Raw genomic sequence first — 22,476 nt, 5'->3', positions numbered from 1 at the left:
ACACACACAACAGTCAGTCCTGTAACCACACAATATGAGATCATGGAAATCTAACTGTTAGGTTTATTATTCACCAAATCGGATACTAATTATAATTCAAATATTGTATACAATTTCAATGATCGGGCTATGGCTGTCACCAACATCCACAGGCTCAGTTTGAGTTGGTTCAGGGAGCTCATTGAACCCCCTAGAAATACATCTATATTTTTTATAATAACGTAGAACTAATCATTTATTGTAAAGATGAATAATATCGACCTTGTTGTGTCTTCATATCGACAGAGTAAGAAACCAGATAAGAAGATAGATTTGTGGTCTTTTTATTTACTTATAGCCCAATATATCGGACACTCTCTGTCCACAAGGCGTTAAATATGCACTTCAACTTTACGAAGAAGCAGTTCCTCGTCCGCTGTGACGCTTTCAATGCGAGCGACAGGAATAAATAGAAACAGGGGCGTCCGACAAAAGTTCTGCTCTTTTTTGCAACCAGAAGTGACACGAGAGTGTGGAGCTCAGTACAACCAACACTGAATAAGGCATTTTTGGGTGACCAAAATGTTACAATTAACTTTGAAAACACACTGTGAAAGGGTTAAAGTTGTAAGAAGAAAACACGGACAACTCCCAGACCGGACAACGCCGTGGTACCGACCTGTCAATCACAAGGTAGCCACGCCCTAAAGCATCCCCTGCTTTATGGTCTATTTGACTCTAAACGGGACCATAATTTACTAAGTGAACATCATGCTGTATTGAAGAAGTGTTATAACTAGCGATTGAGACCATAAACTCATGTTTACAATGTTTACTGAGGTAATAAATCAAGTGAGAAGTAGGCTCATTTTCTCATAGACTTCTATACAATCAGACTTCTTTTAATCGCCTCCTGCTGGCTGTTAGAAAGAATGCAACTTTAAGGCGCTTACGCACTGGTTTCACTTCTCAAAACCGGAGGTTGCCACCTGGTTTTTAGCAGCCTTTAAAGAACACCTTTTCCCATAAGCCCTAGACCAAGGGTGCCCAATACGTCGATCGCAATCTACCGGTCGATCGCAAAGGTAGTGTGGGTAGATCGCATGACATTAAAAAAAAAAAAAAAAAAAAAAATTTTTTTTTTTTTTTAAAATAGATGTCAGCCAACAAATTGCAACACTGTTTCACCTGAACTCATCTGGAGTGGAGGATGAGATTTTGACACTACAAACTGACATTCAGCTTAAGTCCAGGGCTCATGGACAGTTCTGGGACTTACTCACAGAGGAAAAGTACCTCAACATGAGGAAATGTGCTACCTCCTTGACTGCATTATTCGGCTCCACTTATTTATGCGAGTCAGCCTTTTCCCACATGAAGATTATTAAGTCCAAATACCGTTCCACCTTGACTGATGATCATTTGGAAATGTGCTTGAGGCTGGCTATCAGCAGCTACTGTCCGGACTATGCATCCCTGGCTGATTCCATTCAGTGCAAGTCATCAGAGTAAGGTAATGACAAAAAATGTACAGAGTTATATTGTACAATATGAGTTCATGCAGTTATGCAAGGTACACCAACATATATTGTACATATAAAGAATACTCAATATATTTATAAATAAATATATGTTTTGCATTTTTATAGTAGGTAGATCATTTTGACTTTGTCATTTTATAAGTAGCTCGCATGCTGAAAAAGTGTGTGCACCCCTGCCCTAGACGTTCGTGGAACGGCCAGTCTAAGGGGTCGCAGCTAGCTCAGACATGTCTGTAGTAACAGCAGGACGTTTTTTAAGACAGCAGAGAAAGATGAAAAAAGGACTTTAGAAGAAAACTTTGGTGAGTTGTACGGACAAGGACGAATCGAAGTGACAACGACGAATGTACCCACACTGCCGCTTTTGTCGTTTTATTCATGAAAGCTGTAGCTTTTTCCATGCTCGCAAAGTAGTCGTTTAACTTTGTTAAAATCATAAAGGGTTTCAATTTCTTATAGCAACTGCTGCAGTGGACACTGATTTGTTGTAGAATATGGACAGTAAACCTCAACTTCATTTTTTCAGAAAGCGAGACGAAAGAAATGCTAAATGAGAGATTACATTGAGTCACAGAAGCTAGCCCAAAACATGACATCATGACTTCAGCTCTCAACACAAAAGCTTTCTGTACAAAGATATCAGATATGACAAAAATGTCAATCTTTTTTTAAAGACCTAACACTAAAAAACGGTCAATTTTACTTTCAAATATCTCTCCTGCATCTCCTGTATCTCTACATCTCATGACAAAGCCACACCATGTGGGGTTCCTCTGCGAGGGCTTCAGCCTTAGATATTGCTGCGCAGATAAATAAGCAAGAACAGAGTGGTCAACAGTGCTGTGTGGAGTACTTTGCCCCGCTTCACTCTATAAGACAGTCTGTGTAAACAGCACTGCTGCTCTGAGAGCACCACATCAATGAGGAATTAACGTCACAGGGGGGCTGGAACCGTTCTGCTGCTGCTGCTGCTGCTTACAGAAGCTCAATTAAAGGAGTAGATGCTTCCTCACTTTCTTACATCAACATAATAACTTTATGGAGCATTTTCAATATAGAGATGAGTAAATCATAAAGACTTGAAGCAGGGCTAAACAGTAAAAAAAACAAATACAACAATACTGCCTAAAATGCTGGACGGGGTATGGGCGATGATGTGAGTCTATGCACCGATCTGATATCAAGTTATCAGAGCATTTATCAGCTCATTTACAGCTACACACAGGACCACAACAACAACACGTCACTCGCTACGCGATCCGTAATCCCTGCCCGATCAGTGCAGCGCATATGCAACTCTTGAGATGAGAAAGAGGCAAGATGGCTCACTCGTTAGCTACTTCCATCATTGTTGTGGATTGTTATTTATTCCTAGTTTTATTCATTTAAAAAGGGGACATATCATTAAAAAAACCTCTGCTGTGGTCTGCTTCTGTCTCCAGTGTTGTGCATGAACACGCTAAAAAAAGAGCACGGTCACCGAACTGTCATCGTCTGTTCCATCCCCGCATCCAAAGGACCGCATTTTGTGCACGTTGAGCTTTTAAATGCAAATTGAGAATCTGAGACATAAAGTTGTGTAAGTTGAAATATAGGGCTAAAATATAAACACAAATAATATCTAAAATAAAGTAATATAAATTTGTGGTAGACAGTATTTCAAATGGATAGACTGAATGTAAACAGGAATGTAGAGATGTGTATATAAGCTGGGAATAAGTCTGAAAGTCTAGTTAAACACCACAGCGTCCGACCAGTTTAAAAGAAAAAAACAGAAGAAATGAACTGTTAATTTTTTAGGGACTGTGAACTTAGTTCAAAATTGCGAACTATGAACGTGAACTAGTTCATCTGAATCTGTGTGAACTGAACTTTGAGGTAGCTCTAGTGAAGTGTCAACTTGCACAACACGGTTTGTCTCAAGTGAAAGGTGAAAGGTCATCAAGTGTTATCATTGTAAATTGTCAGAACTGCCACTGACTTTGGTGATCCCTGACTTGGCCCGAGGTTGACATTTCAGAGTGAGATGTCTCAAAAACTATTAATGGTTTGCCATAAAATTTGGTTCAGACAATCATGCTGTAGCAACTTTATTCCTTTATTCATCAGGTCAAAAGTTTAATTTGCCCAATAGTTTAGTTTATGACCTAATACCTGCGTAACTAAACTAGACTTTTTGTTAAGTGCTAGTAGAGCAAATGTTTGAATTTAAAACCTCAATTAATGACCCATTAGATAATTATCGTCTATCAAAAGCAAACCATCAACATTAGTGTCAATAATAAGCCACACCAACTGAATCCTACAGTTTATTGAATCCAGCTGGAGTGCGAGATGCAACAGACCTGCCTGTGTAATCAGTTCCCAGAGAAAGGGAGCTTCAGTGGGCATTCCACTCTGGGAAAACCACCTTGGGCCAATCCACCCTGACTTCAATAGTCTCTCTCTTTCTCTGGAGAATTCAGAGAAAGAGAGGAGGAGGGGGAAGCAAAAATACAAAACAGGTAAAACAACAATGGAGAAAATTAGCGGAGTCACGCATGCCGCTGTGAAATGTTGTGCCAGAGGAGTGCTTGCCGCAGCAATACCGTGAGGATTATGGCTTTTCTTAAGAGCAGCTTCCACTCCAGACGAGAAAAAAACAACTTCACATCAAAAGCGCCTCGGAGAGCGTCCAACCAATTTCCAAAAGTGCACATGCGACCGCCGCGCGCTAGCGTGTGATATCCAATACCCCTGCAGCTTGTTTAGAAATCAAATATGAAATAATTTGGAAATTTACACAGTCCCCTTTATCGGCCGCCAGGTCACTTTTAGGCCTCGCTTCCAAAAGCAAATCTCTTGCTTGCTGCTTTATTGAATTTTTTTCATCTGGTGTTTTATTTGAGTTATTGTGAAAGCTTGGGGCCATTTTGGTTTAAAGGGTGAAGGGTGACGCCAAGTGTAAATTTAGCAACAACTGAACAAAATACAAACACTGTTTCCCTGTGAAAGACAGAATAAAAACATGAACTTAGGCTGAAATAAGCAAAATAAAAATGAACTTCTGAAGGAGTGAGATATAGCTCCGCTGGTTCGACCTGTCCATCAGCTGCCAGAAAACTTTCTAAAGAGGGTTTTTGTGTCCCATTACTTTACAGTGTGGTAAGGGTGGAAGGAGGGGTGCTCAAATGAATCTGTCAATAGATCCTGATGAAGACTTCATCAGGGGCGATCACCCTGTAAGTGCTGTGGCTGCGTTCCCAAAGACCACAGATTGGAAAACTCAATTGTGTTGTATTGATCCAGCTGGCCATCGGTGAACAGGGGGGCTGACTGGAGCGGTCTGCCGGTGGCCACCGCCAATCTTCTTAAATAAAGTCTAAATACAGGCTCTGTACTTCGACTCAATCTCCGGGGCTTGTGGAGTGGAGTGAAATAAATAAGGACGGCTGCAGCCGTGGTGAGGCAATCATTCCATAACCAGGTTAACCTCTGGATGACATTGACCAAAACACACACAAAAAAAACGCAGGATTAAACCGGCTCACCCGGGCGTGCATGTTGCCATCTAAGGGGCTGGGTTTGCTGGGTACAAGTCCTGATATATAAGAGTGCAGACAAGCCCAACTCGAATTCAGCTTAATTGGTAAAGAGGTTTGTGAAATGAGCCCATTCCGATTCACCATGAGCCTAATCCTATCTACCTTTACCACGCTGGAGCTCCATCTTTTCTGCTTGGAGCTGTAGTGAGAGTATCCAGCCATGTGTGGATTAACCCCAGCAACGAGAGAGAGAGTACAGGCGGGGGGTGAACCTTTGCCCCCAGGAGAGCACCTCGGGATGAGGCCGGCTCACCGCAAAACAGAAGCCATCTTTAACACATGCACATCTATTGGCACTGGAGCAGAAAAGGCTTAGAACACAGCGAGCAAACAGCAGGAGACAGATCACCTTATTGTCCAGACAACAGGAGGAGAAAAAACTGCACAGGGAAGAAACACAAACAATATCTACACCCAACGAGACCATCTCAATTGACAACATACAAATATGTCAATGCGGAGGCTCCAGAGATCTTTGCAGGGCTTCTTAAGCAGAGTCAGGAGCTGTACAAACAGGCCCGTCTTCCACAGAATCATAGTGTAGAGGAGCTGAGCACTTGAAACAAAACAAGCTCTTTTAATGGCCGACACGGCAGAAACAGAGGAGGATTACATCTGTGTGGTACTACTGGCATTGCAACTGAGTAACTTCCTTGTCTTACAAAAGCAAGTTTAACATGCATGTTTAATCTTAAAGTAGGGTAACACAAAACACGTGCTCTAATAGGAACCGTTTAAACGTTAACCGACATTAAGAAATGTAACCGATTAATGCTGTCGGTTAAACGGAGGAGGAGCTGCTCGTCACTTTAAAGGAGAAAAGCTGGTCCACCTTAACAGTCCACCTTAAGAGGGTCAGAGCCGGTGTTGCAGGATACAGGAAGTTGGCTCAGGTCCCCATCCCCAGGCTCTACAGTGACAGCATTTTCTTTGCATATGCTATTGATATTTAGGGTGGGACAAAAAAAATGATTTATGTGCACCTGTGTGGGTGAGTCACCCAGGTAGCAAAATACCCCGAATCAAAGTTCAGAGGCTACCAATTCTGTTTTATAATCTGTTTTTTCTCTCCTAGCTCTAGTCACAGGTTGTGCACATTAATCAAGCTGCCACTCAAAACTATTGGCATACATCTGTATGTTTATTAACTAAAGACAAGTGATGGTGATTAATGTCAAATTGTTGAATTAAACTGTGCCCCTAAAAAAAGACACAGATTAATATTTAAATGGCTTATGTGATCTTAACATCTGAATTTACTGTGCATATTATATTGTGACTGCCAGTCTACTTTTTGTTCATTTCCATTCTGATGTCCAATGAGACTAAACAAGCCAAAAGAGACTCTCTGCATCTGACGCTATGCAAACAAAAAGGCAATTTTCCAAACCAGGCAGCTGTTGGAATGTGTGCATCGGTGTGCTCGTACGATAGAGGGACCGACACACAGTCAGGTATAGTGGAGCGACAGGCAGGGGAACACTGCAGCCGCTGGGTTAGCCACTCTCATTTGTTGTTGATCCATTAAAATCACAAAAGGATGAAGAACTGAATCTGCTCGTCTAATGTGTGACATATTTTACAGTGATGGAGGCTTCAACTGCATTATTACTGGACGTGGCATGGGACCTTTATCATCATCATCATCATCGATCATTCGAACAATCATATTTCCAAACGTTTTATCATCTACCAATAATATCTATCCAATACCAGGGCATATCCTGTTGAAATATATCATGTATCTTAGTGGCTGGCAGAGGTTATGGTGCTTTTGCCTGACCTATTTGGTAGGGCTGGGACGATACACCTACTGTATCTCCTGATTCGATACTATCACCATGTTTGGGTGCTGATTCGATATGTATTGCGATTTTTAAGTATTGCAATTTGATATTACGATTTATTGTGATTTTGGTTAACTTTCTTAACACTAGGCCATGGGAAAAAGTATACACTTCTAAGGACTTTTACTTTGGAAAATCTTTAAATTGATAAAGTTAAAATGTTTGATTTTCAGCATGTATGTAGTCAGAGATGTCCTGGAGTCAAATATATCAGTTATTGTCAGGTATTATTTATCATTTTCCAGCAACCCAAAAATAAAAAAATAAAAGACATTTCCCTCACATTAGTAGTATTTTCAGATATGACGTCACGTTACTCAGACTACAACAATAAAAGCGGTAACTTCCTTCTACCGCCGCATAGACTCAAATGAAGCAAATATATTGATTCTGGCATTAAAAAATCTATTTCAAAATCATAAAAGAAAAAAAACAATCACGATACATACATGAATCGATTTTTTTGGTTCAGTTCCTTACGGTTGGTTTGAAAGATGTCAATCAAACTCTGGAGTGGAATAAACAATAGGGCCGAGGTCTCTTTAAAAGGGGTGGACTCGGGTGCAGTGCCAACTAGAGTGTGGATAATCGACCAAACCCGAGTTGGACAGGGTTCCGGACAAATATTAACAACTGATGTTCGTGTTCAGATTGGGTTCGGCCTACTTGACATGGTGCTTCTAGTTCTTTTTAGTGAAAATATAGTGTAAAAATAAGTAAAAATTAAAGCTGTAAGCAGTGATGATCGGGCCCTCGCACCGTTTGCGCACGTCGGGGGTACTGGCGGGACACTGGTTGACTATCCGACATTGGACACACAAGTTAGATGTTGACGGCGGCTGCACTCGTTAAGCTGCTGTGCGTGAAAGCTTTACGAGTAAAAGCACCTTTGGAAAAGTCGGATCAGCCTCAATAGCTCAATATAACCGGTCAGTTAAAAAAAAAAATGCCTCTATCGGCCCCAATACCGATCTTTCACATCGGATCAGGACATCCCTAATTATGTATGACACATAATACAGTTCCGGTCTCAACTAATAACGCTCATGATCAGTTATTTCTTGGTGAATTCTTAGATAGACTCTTACATAACTAAACTTTTCTCAAACATCAGGTCCAGTGAAGTGCTGCGTAACATCACATCACCAGAGTATCCAAGGAATGAATGACTTGACTTTAGGTTACATGTTTTGAATTGTTTGTAAGAAGTCATTGTGGAGAAGAAACCGAAAATAATAAATAACATCCTTTTGTTTTTCTTATTCGAGAACAAATCATAATTACACAGGTGATGGCAACAAATCAGCCTATTAATTCATAATATATACAGTACATGATTAATATTTATATCATTAAAGTATATTTTACAGATTCCGTGCGGTGGACTTCACTTGTTCTTGGCCTCTTGCTAATAAAAAAAGACAGATGTGGAGAAAGCATGTATGATTTGTGGATAGTCATTGCAAAATGTAGATCTATTGTTGTGTGCAAAATTTAGACAACTAAACTAAAGATAGATATTCAGTAGTGGTTCTGACGTGGCCTGACATGTATACAAATAAATGCATCTATGTACAGACAGCAGCAGAAGAAATGTGTAAAGAGACAACACTGTTACATCTCGGAGACATCACTGCAGTATACACCCGTGTGCACGACACATGCACACAAATCTCAGTTGACAGGCTTTCAGCGAAAATGGACAAAACAAAATGACACCTTCTATAAAAGGTGCAACAGAGGCAGAGAGGCAGAGAGACAGAGGGGGGGGGGGGGGAGGGGGGGCAGTAGATGAGGGAGGAGTGTGAATCCCCCCTTTGACCGACGCAGCGGCCCAAAACCAAACACTGATGGTTATTGATCTGGACCTCTTCAGCTGCTAAAATTAAGAGTCAGGGTCCTTGGTTGCAATGCTGAAGAGAGCGGCAACACTTTAACAAGACCCAGCAAGGCTGAATGAAATCCAGGGAGAATTCTGCTGTTCATCTGCTGAACAAAGTCTTGCACGACAGTATTCTTATCCATCTGTCGGGAGAAGTTTGATGAATGTCAGCTCTCCTCAGCCCTCGGCCCTGCCCCCACCCCTCGCTTCATTCATTCTTCCCTCCTGCCCCTCGGTCCCTGTATATTCTCCTGAATGAAATTGACACTTGTAGAAAGGGGGGCAATTAGGATGAAACAATGCTATGGAGCTCCATATGGTCATTTCATTGGGCCACAGTGGTATTTTATAGATGCTTGGAACAATGCCTCTGCACAACCTAAACAGGCAATTTGAAAGCCCTAGAGAAATTAAAACTTTCTAAAATGCTTGGGAGGACGGCTGTAATGGCTACTGCAGGGGAGCATTTCCTAAAGGGCTACATGGAATATAGTTTGCATTTGTATTTACAAGAACACTGTTACTGGATTGTCCAGATAGAGATCCAATAGCCTTGCGAGCACTTATAAGCTCCTAAAGCCTAATCAATCACTGAGTCAATCAAAAGATGTCTTCACATTGCTCCTTCAGGAAAGTAACAGATGGAACAGTTGCTACTTCTTTTATCTCAGTGAAAAACAACGGTAAGTAAGCAGTGAAGTGAAGCCCACGAAATACAGCTTTTAGATGGACAAGATGATAAGACTAATTCAAAGAACGTAATACTAATTAATTATGTGATGTCTGTAATAGTAATGTCATGATATTGATTTTTTTTTTTCTGTTTACAATACTCGCAGTTCATTAAATTGTGGAAATCTGCTGTTACAGAATGTAATGTTTTATTTTTAGTACAGTAAGTGTGTTGGGGTTTTTTTTTTCCATGTCATTTCATGTCCTGGATGCCCGAAATAACTACTCCCATTTTACATTTCTATTTGGGTTTAGAGGTGAGTAGATGTTTGCCTTTGTAGATGTAATGTGTTGCAACATCTCACATATTCATAGCATCATTCTTTTATTGTCGGGGCGAATCAACATAACACCAATGACAATGTTAACATGACAACGAAATGGTGAAATTAGATGAGACAATTACAGTTAAGGGACGCAACAAAAAAAATCTACAATCATCCTTTTGTGCCGAGCAATTGGAAATAGCAGCAGGTTGGGGTGACGACCTAGTCACGTTACGATTTCGATTCTATATCGGAAAATCGATCGAAATTGGCTTTCGTTGTCGACCACCGAAATTAAAAGCAGAACCGACGATCGCTCTTATTATTTATTTTTTTCTCCGCCCCCGTCCACCTACGTGCGCTAGAAAGAAAATACAGCTGGAGTCAAGAAATGTAACAGCCACTTCACTCATGTTTAAAACTATAAACCAGCACAAAAATCACTATTTTCCAACATCAGCCTCCACATTACATAACAAACACTAACAAAAATAACATTTTGGAACATAAAACAGCAAGCTGAAACTACTCAGTCCAGCACTCTGGACTAGGCAGGCATGATGGGAAATGTAGGCCGTTCCTGTCGCTACGATACTCAGGGCATGCCTACAGCATTTTACACTGCATGAATTAGCCTTGCCGCTATTGAACTTTAGTTTTCTTACTCATCATAGCTCTTCTACTCTTACTTGGTTTAACATTAAATCACTGCATCTCCCGACAGAACAACACCACGGTTGAATTTTAGCCTACATGCATGTTTCTGCAGCTCAACATTGTTGAATCAGAGCAGCTGATAGCAGCAAATAGCTAGCGGAACTGCCGAGTGCCGTCTCTCAGCTGCACAGACTGTTTACTTTCTAAATAAAAAAAGGAGTTCAGTTCTCTTTTTAAAGAAGAATTTGAAAAAGTAAATGACAGTTGTCAGGACATAAAACCAATTGAATCAAGAATCCCTAGTCTAACAATGGCATGTTTAAATTGAAAATCGACACGAATCGTGGCCTTAAAAATCGAAAGTCAAATCAAATCGTGGATTTGGAGAATCGCAACACCCCTATTAATAACCCTACCGACCAATCCTGTAAAAACCTATTTCAACACAATATGAAATGACTTTAAATAAAATCATTTCTAAAGAGGGAGCTTTAATGAATAGCACTCTCGCAGATTTCACCTGTGTTGTTATTGTGAGCATAAGTATGTGTGTTCTGCCTCCCTGTCATCTTTCACTGAAATCCTTTAGAAAGTCACAGAGCTCCCCCCCACTATACCAGTCCTCCATGCTTTGTCTGCCACAACTGAAGCCCCCGATATTAATGACGACACCGCTGAAGACCAAACAAGCACACGGCGCTGGTGGCGACCTCTGACCTTAAGGGCTCTGTTCAAATTGCCCTCTGGACTTCATGCTGATCATTAAGACAAACTGGAGCTGCTGCCACTGGGAAGACATACGGCTCCCCGTTTTTATGAAGGATGAGAGAGAGCATGTGTCTGTATGTGTGGAGGGAGGAATGCAGTAGAGCCAGGTATTACAGCCAAGGCCATAGGGGCTTGTACAGAGTTTAGGACTGTAGGCGACACGGTCAACTACAATGCTGTGGGCACTTTTAAAAAGGCTTCTTTAATTTCATTCAAATGCCGTAGGGTGTTTTAAACTGTACCAGATTACTTTTTGTTCCCTGGCATGTAGGGGTGGGTGATTACACAAAAGGGTCAGTTTACTAGTCATGGTATTACTCTTCAGCCTGTGAAAACATTTGTGTCATGACTTCTGTGGTTCTGTCAAATCGTCAATTTGACAAAAATGCTTTACTATGTTCAAAGACGATTTGTTTCAGCAGCATTGTGTTTCACCTCAAAAAAGCAGAACCAGTAAAAATAAAGTAGGTGAAGTCAAACAGCATGACTTCATCACCAAACCTTGCCTGGGCCAGAGAGTGCCAGCCATGCTGCTTTGCACCTGTTATCCTGTACATAAAATGTATTTTCTATGCCGCATACTTTGCACAGAGGCCACATTATTCCGGCGGGGAGCTGGCCGAGCCCCAACGTCCACTTAATGTGTTCCACAGCCTGCTGTCCCCTCTGTGATGGATGGACATACTTTACGCTCAGTGTACTTATAAATAACGGATGTTTTATCGTGCTGAATTCTAACTGTGTGCGCACGCAGTTTTGCGCATGAACATTTCTGAATGAATGTGTGGGGTATAGCAGAGAAATATTCTGTATCACTATGAGCTCAAAGAAGTAATTCATCAGGATATCGTTCCTGTAAAATAACAGTCCTCGCATGAATTTATTTTTCATGGTTTAATATCTTTGTCCTTCATTGGAACGGACAAAAGATCAACTCTTTAAACATTTCTTCAAATGACCTGCCTTGTCATAAATGCAGCCGTCTAATCCAAATCATTCCATTTCATATTGATGCATAAGTGTTTGCTTGTCGCGTGTCGCAGCGACGTGCCCTTCAGATGAGGCAGGCTCATATTATCACCTCTATTTCCAGAAAAACAAACAGTGGCGAGCAAGACGCGCAATTTCCATCCCATCCTTTAACCATGTACCCTTGCCAATGTCAGCATGTGTCTTGGTTATGATGTTGGGGCGAGGAAAGAAGAAGGGGGATGAGGACGGGATCGGGAAAGGAGGGGGACACAGGGTTGGGATAATGAAGTTTGGAGGTTGAGTACAGTATAGGGTTAAGCTGCAAATGGCATCAGTTGGGCAGGATAAACCAGCACACGTGCTCGGGCTGGATTTCACAACCCCCTTGATGAGTGCTAGGGGTGTACCGATCTATCGATCTGGATCCTTAGACCGATTGAATGATCAACAATTCAATATCATCGATGCAAAGAGAAAACATCGATACACATCATCATCTTTCAGATGCGCCTTTATTTTGAAATTCCCATGGCACGTCTGTTTCACCATTTCCGTCCAAGCGCAGCTCATTCCTAAACATTCAAACAGTGCTGGTGGCGCTTCGGTTATGCATTCCGCAAGGACTGCCACACGAGGAGACAAGCGGCGTTAGCGAGCGGTGTTAGAGGCGCAACATTTAGCGAGTGTCCGGTCAGCCGAGAGAGAGAAAGATAGCGTGTGTGTGTGTGTGTGTGAAGGTGAGCAGCAGTAACGTTATAGCTGTGAACCCAGCAGTGCTTCATGTGGGTTAGCCCCCAAAGTTAGCAACAACTTTGGGTAAGGCTCACTTAAGGTGGGCTGTTAAGGTGGACCAGCTATTCTCATTTTATTAACAAGCCGCTCACCAGCATTGACCAGCAACCAGACCTCCAACAACGATTTGTTATTCTTTTTATTAAAAAGAATAGATTGTTTTTTTTATTTAAATGTCTTTAAGAGCCCAGTAATCAAATTTTCAAATCACATTTTAGTTGCTTTTTGTGACTTGATAATAAATGTAACTGACTGTGTTAAATGGGCATATGATATCGTCTCATATCGCTCGCAGGCCCCTGAGTTGAATCAAATCGAAATCAAATCATGGCAGACTTTGTGATATCGGCAAATATTGTATCGTTGTCCAAAGAATCGATATGATATCGGGATGAAACTGGTGATTTACACCCCTAATAAGTAGGGTCGGAAACGATTCCTCAAGTAACTTGATTACTAAAAGATTTGTTTAATCCCAATTAGTTGTTTATTTGAAGAGATCTGTCTTATTTACTCTTTTGTATATTTGCTCTTTAATAATAAAGCAAAAGTATTTCTTATTCAATTACTCGATTAATTGATGGTATAATCGGTACAATACTCGATTACCAAAATAATGGATGGCTGCAGCCCTGCAGCAGAGCGTGCAGCTATGTTCGGTCTATGGCATCCTTCTGTTAAGACTCGTTGACTTCTTGCTTCTTCACAGAATGTTTTGCTTGCAGAAGAATACTGCATAAAATGCCTCTGCGCGCACTCACAGCTCACGCGCCACGGTGTCTCGTACGAGCATAAACAAAGCTTTATTTAGGACTGTTTGCTCCTACTCATTTTGAAAGAGTTACGGCCAATGGAGAAACTCCCAACACTCAACCGATGGTGTAACTTCATCACTCACTCAATAAGTCAGGGACAGACTTTTGTGTTTATAGGGCTGACTGCTTTGCAGCGGTCCAGCCTATAATTTCCACAGCAAAGATACTAAGTGCCATCGAGGAAAACCAGAATGCGGACGGATAGGAGTTGATGAGATAAAGAAGGCAAGAATATGTCAGATGTGGGGAAAGAGAAAAAAAAAGACTGAGGCAAAGCAATGAACAAAGAAACAAAGCTGTGGTGTGAGGGTGTGTGGAGGAGTGTGGAGTTATCGTCATTTGTTTCACCTGCTGCACTCCTTCAGCTCCCCACTAATGGCATTCCCATGGGGTAGGAGAGATTCCAGAAATCACGCACTGTACAGGCCGACTCTGCTGTGTTCACACAGCACACAATGCACCACTGCCACAGAGGCTCACACTGCAACTTCAGTCTGCCGGGTATTACACATGGCCAACTGATGTAGTGTTTGAAAAACTGCTGTTGAATGGGTAAGTTTCACAAGGAAACACTCCACTACCACAAAGCATTATTTGCATTAACTGGGTTTTTAGACTTAGTCAAAGAGCTGCTTTTGGTTCACAGCGATCCACCCGACAGGGTTGCCCTTTGTCTCCACTGCTATTCATGTTAGCAACTGAACCTCTGGCTATAGCTGTGAGAGCACAGACAGGACTATCAGGCATTACGATTGGATAGATCATCGCATTTCTTTATATGCAGATGATATCATATTTTTCCTGACAAATGTAAAAAAAATAGTATTCCAAAATTTTGAGATTAATTGAAAATTTCGGAGGGATAAAATCAGTATTAATGTTTCTTAATAAGGAAGAAAGACATAATCCCATAGTAAACACATTTTTTGACAACTACTGAAGGTTTTAGGTACTGGGCATTAAAATGACTCCTGAACTACTACTACTCCCACTACCAAACAGGTCCCATATTGTAAAAAGTAAAACTTTCAGGTCTTTTACATTATAAAGCAGGTTTAAATGCTTTATAAATACTGTTAAACTATCAAAATGCTCAGTATACGGAGAAATACACACAGCCCGTATTCAGAAATTGTGCGTGTGAAACAAGCCGTAATGATTTATGCCCATTTGTGATGTCACAAATATAGAATATTTAGACCATTACATGGTTTTAACGTAAACATTATAAATGTGTTCCAGTTTATTTCCTGTTGCAGTGTATGTAAATAACATCAGCTGACAGGAAGTAAACATGGACCCAAACTGTTGCTTAGCAATGCAATTTCGTTGCAATTCCATTGAAATGCACTAAAACGGAGCGTTTCAGACAGAGGATAAATACAGGTATATTCAGGCATACAGTAGGAGGAAAATAAAGTTGTTTTTTTAACATTATAGCGTGTAAACATGTTCTAGTAGAAACACAAAATACAAGTATGAACCTGAAAATGAGCATGATATGGGACCTTTAATAAACTATTTGGTTGACTCATCCGGAGAGATAGGAAGACTAGACTCCGCCTTAAGCTACTATATCTGCCATATGAGAGGTGGGGCTTCAACTACCAAATCTTATATAGATACTATATGGCTGCCCAACTGACTGATCATATCACTTCTGTTCAAAATCGCCCCCCAGCTCGGGTAAGCATCAAGCAACAATCCATTCCAGTTATACCACTAAATCTGTATCTTTACTCTTTGGATATTAAGGCATTGAAGAAACATACAAAAAAAATCCTTTTTAATTTTAGCATGCTAAACAGAAATTGTATGTTTAAGAAAAGTTTCAGTTTGGCATGCTGCACACATACATATACTGTAGGTGATATATCCTGTATTGTCTCAATTTACTCCTATCTGGGGGTATTTCATATTTCAAATTCAGAACAGAGTGAAGAATTGACGGTAAAAACATAGTTTAGTTTCTTGAAAGCACTTAAGTTTGGATGGATATGTAGATGCATTTGATATATAATTCGTTTTACAGTCTATGTTACTGACAAATAAGTGAGGTGCTTGCAGAGTATGCTGAGGAATTTCGACAACATGCAGGAGTGGAGTCGTCCCTGCCTCAGTGTGCAAACCCCTCATTTGAATATAACAGCACATCTCATCAGTATTAATAGGCCGATACCACTGTATTTAGACATGATGCTCGCTTTATACCCACCCAGCACTGACAGCAAATCCTCTGTGTGCGTTTAATAAATCGCAGCAGTTAGGTAGGATGGCTTAGTCTCAAGTCACCTAATGACTATATTATGAGCCACAGCATTAAGAGGGATTAATACTAATCTTGGCTGTTTCAGTTTACCCTGGGCTGAGGGGGGGAGGGTGGTTTGAGGGGACACCGGAGCAGAGTGTGTGTTCTCCCAGGCCAGCAGCTAGTCAGCTAGTTCCCAAACAAAGCAAACGCACATTACAGTGTTGGTTTTGCATGCTGATCACTGCCAAAGAAAAAGCCTGACTGATGATCCGTCTCTAGGAGTACATGCTGTTTAACTACTAAATAAAAAGCCTCCCCCAAGGCGTACATAAAGCACCTCACCCTGTGCTCTCTATAGCTGGGATAAACACCCAAACAAACAAAATCGGAGTCTGGCTATACAGAGCTGAAAGCCCCAAGGTCCACTTGGTGACCGGTCCTGAGCCACAGCAAGTCCTCGGTCCATGGACAGCACTTTACAATGAGAATAAAAACTGATATGAATTACAGCGTGGCATGTTGCTGTGGGAACATTACAAACTGCAGTATATAATGATTTTAAAATGCAAAAAAAAAATGAAAAGCTGAATAAAAAAGAAGCTGTAGAGATGAGCTACATTCAGTTGTGTCCCATTATTCATGTCACTAGCAAACCAAGGAAAATATATAATTACATTTATTTGTATTCCTGGTGCATCTCACCAAGCTGCGTTACAGCAGGTTACTGGGACCACTGAGCCACTGACATGTAAGACTGGGAATTATTTAAATGTGTCCCCTGATAACTGTGCCAAAACTATACTTTTCAAATGGTGCTGGTGACCAAATGGTAGATGCAAGAAACCTATAAAACAAAATAAAATCTAACCCATAATACCCTGCTGTTCTCCTTTACATCTACCTGTGGACAGTGGATATATTTTACATTTCTGAGATTTTAGATTAAATGTAGACATCTAGACTGTTTCACTTTTGGCATTTTGACCAGGTTAGGGTACGAAGATGATGATACCTGCTGTCATCAACAGAGTGAGTGGAACTACATCTAGCGAAGGCATGCAAAAGTTAGTTTGTTAATTAAGCTTTATTCATTCAAGAAATCTCACTGAGATCAAAAGAGATGTGAGAGCAAATGACATATCGCAACAAAGGATTATGAATAAATAATGCTTAGCTTGCCTGTAAGATACACCTGTATTGCAGTCATACAGTACATAGCACCAGTGGGCAGTGGAAAATGCATGTTGCTATTTGGTTTAATTGGTATCCATATGGGAACAGGTGACATACCCGTATTAATTTCAGAGTGTGAGAAATGGACTGGGTAGTAGGATGTGTTGTCCGACGACATCTAAAGGCAAATGTTTGTGCCAAATGTCAACTTCATGGTCGGAAGGTCTTAGTTGCATTTTTTTTACCCAGACCCTGATCCAAGTCCAGTCTAATCAGGGATGTACCGATTGTGAAATTCTGGGCGAATACCGATATTTAAAATAACAATTTGGCTGATTGCCGATAACGATGTTTTTGTTTATTTTGTGTTTCCTGTTATTTATTCACCCTTTGCTCCAGGGAAACAAAGACCTCATTCAACATTTCATTACGGTCTTTGAATGAGCACATATTACAGCCGCCCATGTACTTTATATTTGGTGACCTATTTTATCATTTTTCATCTATATTTTTTCCAAGAGAACGACGCCATTCAGGATCAATTAACTAGTGGACAATTAGTGGCAGGACTCCACCGGGGAGCGGATGAGGAGCTCTGGCTTTGCCGTCTCAGCCGTCCGGGCCGGACGGACCCAAGGCAGAGCTGCAGGACAACGAAGCAGCGGCCCGACGTGCTGCTGCACTCTGCTCACTCGGGACTGGATCCCAGTATGGGGGGACGGACTGCTGCACGGCAGGGAGGATGTCTAACATACTGGGTGCTGCGTCACCCCTCGTTGGACTGACAGGCTTCTAGTGACACGTTACGCACACACCAGGATAGTTCCTATCCAGATCGCCGTGATTGTTTTAAAGAAATCTTGTAAACCGTTGTTTTACTGCTTAATTTGTCATTGAACATAACGACGTTCGTGGCGCTGATCTTTGTCCGAGACAGTCCACGCGGCCAACTTTTTCTTTGTAAACTAACCACATGGTCCAGCCAGTGGCTCCTTCTCTCAATCAGCAGCCGGTTACTGTTGTCGACCACAAATAACTAACACGACATTTCGCCGGCAACTGAAGTTATTCAGAAATTATTAGATGCGGGCTTCCCACCGGATCCTGCCGTCAGAATGGATTTTTTTTTACATGATTCGAAAATCACTGAAGTATACGTTCACAAATGTGACATGATTGACTAAATAAAATGAAGTTACCGTAAACGGTCAACGCACTGGATTTTTTTTTTTTTTTTTTTTTATGTCAATTGAATTTCATAACAACTCTTTCCACAAAAGACACACATGCGCGCAAGCCTTGGTGTCATGTAAGCGCTCCATATGCAACAGGTTGCCCTCGCCATGGCAACACATGGTGACTTTCGAACAACAGAGGCTTACAGGGGACATTTCGAACGACTGAAGCCACACAGGCTCCATGGCGGGGTAACATTAAAGCCTATCAGGTTTATCCCCACTGGGGCACTGAATTGCCCCGCTCAGAGTGGTTGGAGATGTCCCGGGCTGGCTTAGCAGACCAAGGCGACAAATGTCATAAATTACTCCCCTGTGGGCCTGCATGTCTGCCCTACTAGAAACAGCTTCAGGGAAACTCAGGGGCAACAGGCCTGGATTTAAGAGAGCATGCGCACACAGACATGCACACAGAGTCAAACTACTGCGATACCCCTTCACCTATAGATAAAGGTGGCGTCAGCAAGAAAAGGGGATTTTTTTTTTTTTACATTGGAGAGGCTTTTGTTTTCATTTGGACATCCATGCACAAATAATAAAAAAAAAACATATCCTCAATAATTAAACAATTCTAATAAAAGTGGTAGATCCCTTTCAAACAAGCTTTCTAAGACTGTAGCCTTTTCTTCCGCGAGATCCAAGTTTCCCTGCTCAACTCAAGGAGGGGGGCTGAGTAGTTGAAGAGGAGAAAAAAATGAGCCACTTCACTGCTGTTCACATGGCAGCTCACTTTCACTGATGTATAAAGTGCACTTCCCTAGGGCTTGCTGTTTGTCATAAAACATCTCTCAGCACATAATTTAACCAAACTTGAGAGGCAAACGAAAAAAAAAAAAGGAATACAAACATAATTTACTAAAGAGGTGTTGGACTCTAATACTGAGGCTGTTTGCCAGGAGTGCAGTAATTCTAAACCAATGCTGCAGTAAGTGGCTCCTCGAAGATACTGTGGGGTAATGTCAGACAGCTGAGCAAATGGGATGGCTTCCAGGGAGTGCATTATCTTTATGAATTCATGACTAAAAAGGCATAGGTGTTTGTAAACACATTGTCTTGTAGTTTGCTCTCGCTAAAGAATGTTGAAGAGCAAAAATGTACAGTGTACTGCAGCCTTTAATTTGTCTCATTTAACTTCTGCCTGCATTATCACTGGAGTGAAAAGAGTGTGTCATTGCTACTGCATCACCCTTTCAAAATTAGGCATGACAGTGCACATCATCTGGAAATACAAAATCGTTGGCATCAAATAAAAAAAAACCTTCAAGTGAAAAGATACTGAACAGTATATGTTTTCCAACTATTTTGGCTTACACTACAGACTTTACAAGGATTAGCTCCAAACCACAAAATGGTGGGGCCTCACACACTTCAATGTCCTACACTACAAAAGTGAAAAGGCGCCAGTGTCAACATAATAAATGTCTGAGAAAATTACACTGTATCGGGATAAAGACTCGTGCAAAATTCAAAATAATGTATAACAGAAAACTGACAAATAAAGCTCAAAATACTCCGGTTTGCTGTTCGCTCTTTCAAACATGTAGACTTAATTCTTTCCCATAAAGTTGGTTTCTGCAGTGCAATGTGTCTCCCTCGCAGCGAGCTCGTTCTGCACACGCAAGGCTGCGCCTATCCAATCCGACTGGCATCACGGCCATGGAATGCTGAAGTCCACATTTTTCCCATTCAGCAAGGAAAAACGGCCCTTTCAAAGCCAATCAGCTAGAAATGTTGCTTTGTTTTTATTTTCGACTGAACTTCCTGGAACCTATTATGGAGCTGTCAGGGATGTATATTTAGCTATGGCAACACAGGGCCTCCTCGCCCCCTTGCGCCACTGGTCATGTCACCTCTGATAAACAGAAAAACAATTGGTTATCCCTTTTGTCACCTTTAAAGAAAATGGCATGGGTGGTGTGTGTCTGTGGGTGTAAGTGACAGATGCTGTCTGTATGGCTAAACACAACTTCTATGTAAACAACAGCAGAGGGATGTAGGATAAATGAACACCGTATACATACTATAATCACACCTTTACTTAATCCGCTGGATTCTTCAGAAATGAACGACAAGAGACTAAATTTCTACTAAATCACTGATACTGTGATAAGATAGCAGTCACATCCGATGAGATTCCCCCTCACAATCTGTCCTACAATAGTCACATCAATCTAAAACAACTGACTCTACTGAATTAACATCTATACAGCTGCATAGCAGTGGTTGGGAATAGTCAGTCAGGGTCTGAAATTACTTTTTTCACTTCCTGCCACTGCCACTCAGAAATGTTATCTGCCACTTTTGAAATCTCTGCGCTAAATGAAGGAATAACATTTTAGATCTGAAATCATTCAATGTTTGATATATTTGAAATAAAAAACATATACACTGTAAATTACAGTGTTTGAATTACACCGTAGCTTCTGGGCTAGCCCTATTTTTGAGGGGAGGGAGGGTAGTGTACACAGTAATGTACTGTACTTTGTTATCATCATCTATAGTGGTTATTTGCATAAAAACACAATTTAAATGATTAAGATTATTTAAATATTTGCTTTGATTAAAAACAACCTAGGTAAGTTGTTATGAAGTTAAACAGGTTATAATTCCCTCTTTAATATCTATTTTATATTAATGTGAAAACATCTCCTTCAAACAACTGGATTTATTCAAGTTTCTCGCAAAAAACTTAATTTTACGAGATTACATTTGAACGCATCATGGTAACGTTGTAATTTACCTTGCCCAATTGTCATTTTGCTGAGCAGACTGTGAACGTCTCATAATAATAACTCAATGGCACCTCCGTTAACGTTAGTAGCTACGCTATTTATCCAAGCAGGACTGTGCTGCCCACCAACTTCTAAAAGCTAACGTTACTAACTCTCATCCTGTTGATTTCACCACAGATTTGTTGTTCGCAGTGTCGCTTTTATCAGGGAAAAATAGGGTGCGCCCCTCAGGTTTAGTAGCGTCATGCTTTGGAATGTTTTTTTTTTTTTTCTCTCCATCGTGGCTCCGATCCCAAACAACCTGAAACACGTTACGCCGTGCTTATAACTGCGCTCTCCGAGTGCACTTCTAGTTATATGAGGAGTCATTTTGATGGTTTAAATGAAGCAACTGAGTGGTATCCTTTTCTCAAAATGCTTCAGCTCTTGTAAGAAAAGGTAGAAAAGTTGCACACACAGACACACAGTATAAAGCCCAGACCAATACATCTGTGCTGTTGAGTTTAGAGGAATCTGTGCATTGAGCCCTGGATTAGTGTGACCTATACTTGACTTCAACACTGATGCCCACTAGTTCACAAGTTCATTCTCCCTTGACCTCTGCGTCTGACCCCCTTCCACCCCACAACCAACTCTGTCAACCAACCCGCCCAGAAGACGCCCCGTAGGCCACACATCCCAAGTCCCTCCAGGTCCAAAATGTAGTAACATTTCACCACTCATAACCTGCTCAGCTCCTGCCACTTTAGCAGGAATTTTTACAGTTAAAAACCAACAGACATATCTGCATAGCTGGGATGGCTGCTAGCTGCCTTGCGCATATACAGGCGCTGGTCAGACTGGGAGGAAGCAGAGCCCAGAGTGTGGCCCGTCTCACACAGGGATTATGAAGCACAATGGACAAATCTAGGGATAAATATCTCCAACTGCTATTCTTACCACCTGTAGGGAAACTGTAGAGGTATATTCAAACTGTGTGGAGGAAAAACACACGCATTTGTACACTCACTTAAACATTGATATAGTTTGGATTTTTAAATTTGAAACTTTCAATTGAATTCATAATTTAAATATCTAAATAAAGATTGTCTGTTACAGTATTTTATGATTAATGATTAATGCACAACTCCAGCAAAGAGCCAAACTAAGTAACCAAATTCTTACTTTTAGTTAGGCTAGTACCCTATCGTGTGATGTCACGAGGTTGGTTGGCTCGCCTGAGTTAGATTAAGGATGTTAATAATGAACCG

The 22,476-nt window shown here is 41.1% G+C and overlaps 1 protein-coding gene across 7 annotated transcripts in view; it reads right to left on the bottom strand.

The window, feature by feature from the left end:
- Positions 1–22,476, bottom strand: part of gbf1 (golgi brefeldin A resistant guanine nucleotide exchange factor 1) — a 107,269-nt gene that overhangs the window by 60,451 nt on the left and 24,342 nt on the right. The gene's annotated exons all lie outside the window — the stretch shown is intronic.

The sequence above is a fragment of the Sebastes umbrosus genome, chromosome 10 (genome assembly GCF_015220745.1).
Source record: "Sebastes umbrosus isolate fSebUmb1 chromosome 10, fSebUmb1.pri, whole genome shotgun sequence".
Classification (NCBI taxonomy): domain Eukaryota; kingdom Metazoa; phylum Chordata; class Actinopteri; order Perciformes; family Sebastidae; genus Sebastes; species Sebastes umbrosus.
This window is presented reverse-complemented; position numbering and strand designations above follow the sequence as displayed.